We start from the raw sequence: 6,222 nt of genomic DNA, 5'->3' as shown, positions 1-6,222 counted from the left end.
TACACACACCGCGACACAAGAGGGAGAGACGAGGAAAGACATGGCAGAGCAGGACAACAGTCATGTAAGCTGTAAAAGATAAAACATAGTTCAATCTCCAAATGAGGAATTTTGCCAGAGATATCAGAGTCTCTCTCTCTCTCTCACTACTTTTTTCCTCTCTCTCTCTCTCACTAATTCTTTCTTCTCTCTACCTCTCTCTCACTTATTCTTTCTTCTCTCTCCCTCATTCTTTGTCTCTCACTCTTTCTTCTCTCTCACTCATTCTTTCTTCTCTCTCAGTCATTCTTTCTTCTCTCTCACTCATTCTTTCTTCTCTCACTCACTCATTCTTTCTTCTCTCTCTCTCCCTCACTCATTCTTTCTTCTCTCTCTCACTCATTCTTCTCTCACTCATTCTTTCTTCTCTCACTCATTCTTCTCGCTCACTCATTCTTTCTTCTCGCTCACTCATTCTTTCTTCTCGCTCTCACTCATTCTTTCTTCTCTCTCTCACTCATTCTTTCTTCTCTCACTCATTCTTTCTTCTCTCTCTCACTCATTATTTATTCTCGCTCTCTTTCTTCTCTCTCTTTCTTTGTTCTCTCTCACTCATTCTTTCTTCTCGCTCTCTTTCTTCTCTCTCTCTTTCTTTCTTCTCTCACTCATTCTTCTCTCTCTCTCACTCATTCTTTCTTCTCGCTCTCACTCATTCTTTCTTCTCTCTCTCACTCACTCATTCTTTCTTCTCTCTCACTCATTCTTTCTTCTCTCTCTCTCACTCATTATTTATTCTCTCTCTCACTCATTCTTTCTTCTCTCTCTCTCTCTCTCTCTCTCTCTCTCTCTCTCTCTCTCTCTCTCTCTCTCTCTCTCTCTCTCTCTGTGTCTCTCTCTCATACAGTCTTTCAGGTCTAAGGGATCTTTAGAGGTCTTTCCACCCCCCCCCCCCACACACACATGCCATTTTTAAATAAAAGCCCCACAGAATGAATCCTTACTGAAATGCTTGTGATGAGCCTGTCATTTAATAACCGGTTTGTGTTTATCTAACATTATGATTCTGTCTCCTCTCCCCTTCTCCCCCACACCCCATTTCAAAATAAAAGCCCCAGAGAGTGAATTCTAACTGAACTGCTTGTGATGAAGCCTGTCATTTAATAACCTCTGTTTATGTGTGTCAAACATTATGATTATGTCTCCTCTCCCCTCCCTCCCCCACCCAGCCCCACCCTTTCCAAATAAAAGCCCCATGGATTAACTGTATGTAAACATTAAGCTCAAAATTAGGCTTTTTTGTTGAAATAATGAATGCTCTTACAAATACTGCGACAACTACTACTGCTGCTAATATTTCGAGTATTACTATTACTACTGCTGCAACTACTTCTACTACAACTTTTGCTGTTGCTATTATTACTAGTGCTATTACTGCTACCATCAATATTATTACTACCACTACTGCTATTACTGCCACTACTACTATTACTTGTACTACAACTGCTACTACTGCTATTCATGCTACTACCAGTGCTAATACTACTACAGCTATTAGAACGACTGCTACTAGTACTACTACTACTGCTACTTCAAATACTGCCATTACTTTTACTACTACTACTACTACTACTGTTATATTAAATACTACGACCACTACTACAGCTATTACTACTACTACTGATACTAGGCTACTACTTCTTCTAAATACTAATACTTCTACTACTAATAATACTTCTACTACAACTACGACTTCTACTACTACTATTACAAATATCACTATTGCTACTACTGCTACTTATTCTAATGCTACTAATACTATAAGATTGAGCCAATTAGTGATGTTGATAAACACACAGACTCTCAGACACATACACTCCTCTCCCTCTATCTCTCTCTGTGTGTCTCTCTCATACAGTCATTCAGGTCTTAGGGATCTTTGGAGGTCTCTCTCACTCACTCACTTACTCATTCTTTCCTCCCTCTCTCTCTCTCACTCACTCACTCACTCATTCTTTCTTCTCTCTCTCTCTCTCTCTCTCACTCATTCTTTCTTCTCTCTCTCTCTCTCTCTCTCTCTCTCTCTCTCTCTCTCTCTCTCTCTCTCTCTTTCACTAATTATTTTCTCTCTCTCTCTCTCTCTCTCTCTCTCTCTCTCTCTCTCTCTCTCTCTCTCTCTCTCTCTCTCTCTCTCTCTCTCACTCACTCATTCTTTCTTTGCTCTCTCTTTTCTTCTCTCTCCATTTTTGTGAATATTTATGAAAAAATAATAATCAATAGCTTTGCTGTTGATCAGTGTAGCAGTAAAGCAAAAATGTATAAAAATCATATTTTTTCAAAATAACACTTGTAGTACAACAAGGAGGAGCCCATTGATATGTGAAGTGATTTTGGTCATGCTACACTTTTCAACAGTAAAGCTATTGATTATTATTTTTCATAAATAGTCACAAAAATGTATAAAAATCATATTTTTTCAAAATGACACTTGTAGTACAACAAATAGGAGCCCATTGGTGTGTGAAGTGATTTCGGTTACACTACATTGCATGACAGTGAAGCTATTGAATATTGTTGTAGGAAGTATTTTCGGCATTGCACTTTGTAGACGGTCCCTGCGCACTCGTCTCGCAGCCAGTCGCTCATTGAGACCAATGCCGATTGTCCAGCTCGGAGGAGTCCGTAAGACGGCCCGTTTTAATTAAATTAAGGTTGTAGCTTGTTGTCTACCTCACTACGGTTACAGGGAGGTATTGTTTGTATTTTAGCAACGTTTTGTTAACGATTTATTGAACCGGGAAGTCCGAATCTGTCAATATCTTTCGAACTTTACCTAACCGTGTTTGGCGAAGGCTCTACACACATTTAAACAAGACTGTACACTCAAGTCTACACCCAACACACAAATATAGCAACAGTGTCTTTACATAGCACACTGCAGTATATCTGACCCAAAGACGTTGTAATATTAGTGTTCATCCGTTGGTGTCAGTATCATATTTATGGGTGGGTCATCCAACGACAACTGCGTGGCTGTCGGTTGATAGAAGTTGTGACAGCCTATGTGGTGGCGACCTCTTGTGGGCGAACTAAGCAACTCTGGAGACATTAATCTCCCCTGCAAACAGATTTGTGTTGCAGAAGCCTTGCTACGCAAGTACACTAGTACAGTGATTCTTAACCATTGGGCCGCGAGCGCCACCTAGAGGGCCGCGAAAAACTTTCAGTTTTGCACCTGTGGGCCGCGAGGGCCGCGGGACCGCATAGGTTATCAATTGAAGACACCAGAGATATTACTGTTATCCATGAGACGCTCAGTTACGATATAGCTTCCCACCACCTGGTGGCGGTAATGCGTCAGTCAGTTGTTTAACAAGCTGCAATAAGCAGAAGAAGACACTCAGCTAGCCGCTAGCCTGTAGCGAAAGTTATGGATAAGTTATTAAACAGAAAAAATGAAGACGACAGTGGTGCCATACTCCCCAAAAGTCTAAATGTGTGCGCAAGTACAACCCTGACTTTCTTAAGTACGGCTTTGTGAACGGAGGCAACGAGGCAGAGCCGAGTGCTCAGTGTGTGGAATGTGAGCTAATGCTATCAAACGAAGCACTGAAGCCTTCAAAAATAAAGCGACACCAAGCGAAGAAACATCCAACGCTCGTGGGAAAGTCTGTTGGGCTTCTTGTTGTGTATGCAGGTTTACATACACATGATAATAAATGTCTTTGTGATCATCACATTGTATCATCTCATTTATTTAACAAGGGTTTTGCCTGTTCAACACCGGCATCCTCGATCCCCTCCCCTTCCGGTCCTACGGTTTGTTTGCGCAAATACGTCACAAAACATGTCCGTGTTTGGTATCCCAGCATGCCCAAGATCCTCATCTTTGCAAAGAAATCATCGATTGTCTTTCATTTCTTATGATTTCTCCACAAACGGAGCCCACACACACACTGTCCAAAAGTCGCCATAACCGCTGCAAGTCGTGTATTGCAGAATTTCGACGGAAAAAGACACATTACAGACCCGACAACGTGCTAGCGGATGTTACCATGGAGCTAATGCCTTCAGAAAACGCTAGTTCTTATAGTACAAACCTTATCATCCTCTTCCATAAGCCGTCAACCAACGTTTGCGTAACTGAGGTATTCTCATTCTCGTTCGTGTCGCAGCCATTAAGCGCAGCAACTCCGCTACTCACACACCATGTCTTCGACCATATATACATAGTTTTTGTAATTTGCAGAGGCTAATAATAAAAGGAAAATAATATAATATCAAAATATAAAGGGAGTAAAACCTTTAGTTTGTCGTAATATCATGTGGTTACCATGTGTCCATTTGGGTCTCCAAATGTCCTTTTAGAGCTCCGCCTGGATCTCTTAATGGAAGAAACACTGTAGAATGGTCATACTTTGTCCAATCTTCTTCAAATTTGAGGCAGTTATTCACTGATAGTGTAGTTACAGCCCTATACTGTCCTTTACCTGTACAGATACAGCCACCGGCAGTTATTTATACTGAAAGATACTTTTTTATTTTATGCGGACAAAAATCTTAAATTTTTACTGACTCCAAAGGCCCACTGCTCTGTTTCTGTATGACCTACAGGTTGTCTGACACTTTTGATGCATATAGTCAGAGTGGGCCCCGGGACACTTTGTACTTGAAAAGTTGGGCCCTGAGGTCAAAAAGGTTAAGAACCCCTGCACTAGTATATTGAGGGAGAGCAACACTAAAGCCTGGTCAAGACGCATGACTGCAAATGTGTTTCGGTTGCACTGCGGTACAGGCATAAATGTGAGTACTACAGTAGGTAATGATTAGTTACAATCATGACACAATGATTGGTTATAAAAAATGTATGTTATAGTATGTCAAAAAAAGTCATTAAAAAGTCACAGTATAGTATGTCAAAAAAGTAATTAAAAAGTCATAGTATAGTATGTACGAAAAAAGTCATAAAAAGGTTACAGTATAGTATAAGTAGAGTATATAAGTCATTACATAGTACGTTCCAAAAAGTAATATTATAGTTTTTCGGAAAAAAAGCAATAAAAGTCAAAACAGAATACATAAAAAAATAAGTATAGCATAGCAAGTTGAAAAAAAGGCATAAAAAATCATGGTATAGTATTTTCATAGTATAGTGTATCAAAAAACGCAACAAAGTGTATGATGTATCAAAAAAGTTGCAAAAAGTCATACTATAGCATGTCAAAGGAGTCATACATGGCCTTTAGTATAGTGAGGCGAAAATACATCGTAAATTCTGTCATGAAAAAAGTAATAAAAAGTCATAGTACGTTACATCATTAAACACGTCCTAAAAAGTTAGAGTATAGTTTGTTAAAAAATCCTAAAAAAGCATTTCCATAGCATGTGAAAAAGTCACAAGTCTCAGTATAGTATGTCAAACAAGTCATAGTATAGTATGTCATATTTTCACATTTCCTCTGTTATTTTACCGGATTGTTGCTGGTATTGAGTGCTTTATATTGTCTGTATCAATGAACTCAGCGCAAATGCTCAAGTAAATGTTGAACAACAATAGGTAGACGCTAGTATAGGCTAGTACAAGCTTCTTGGGACTGAGAGAATCACTCAGAGGAGTAAAGCAGCTAAAACATGGCATTTATATTTACATTTAAGTTGCTTCTTTTTTACAAGAAACATTTAATACAATTCAAGTTATGTTGTTGTTGTTGTTTTACCTTTGCCATGACTTTTCTTGAACTCACTTGTTTTGATATTTTTGGACTTATTTGTTCTGTCAAATAGTTTGGAAACATTTGAAAATAAATTGTGTGTTTTTGTCATGTTGTTGTTATCAATGTGCTTCTTTGATATTTTACAGTAAGATGGCTTTTTTTCAATGGCAATACCTGAATCTAAATTTGTTCAGTATAGTACAACAAATGAATATGGATAACGATAACCCAATAATACAACTCTAAATAAACAAGACAAATAAACACAGACAAAAAAAGAATTGTTTCTTTGTTTGTGAAAGAGGAATATACCAAAGATTCTTATTTAGGATTTGAGAAAAATCCCCATTGCATCTATCCCTCTATGTGCAGGAACTGACACTCCACACAATAACCAAAGTGAAAAGAGTGTCGTGTAAAAGCACATATTTTACTGATATCGCAAGAACCTGAACTGTACCATCATCCATATTTACAGTTTTGTCTTAAAGACAGCCAATATGACTTGTCTTTTGACATGTTTTACACATCA

This window comes from Melanostigma gelatinosum (assembly GCF_949748355.1).
Source record: "Melanostigma gelatinosum genome assembly, chromosome: 9".
NCBI lineage: Eukaryota > Metazoa > Chordata > Actinopteri > Perciformes > Zoarcidae > Melanostigma > Melanostigma gelatinosum.
The sequence above is the reverse complement of the archived record's forward strand: the minus strand, read 5'-3'. Positions refer to the sequence as shown.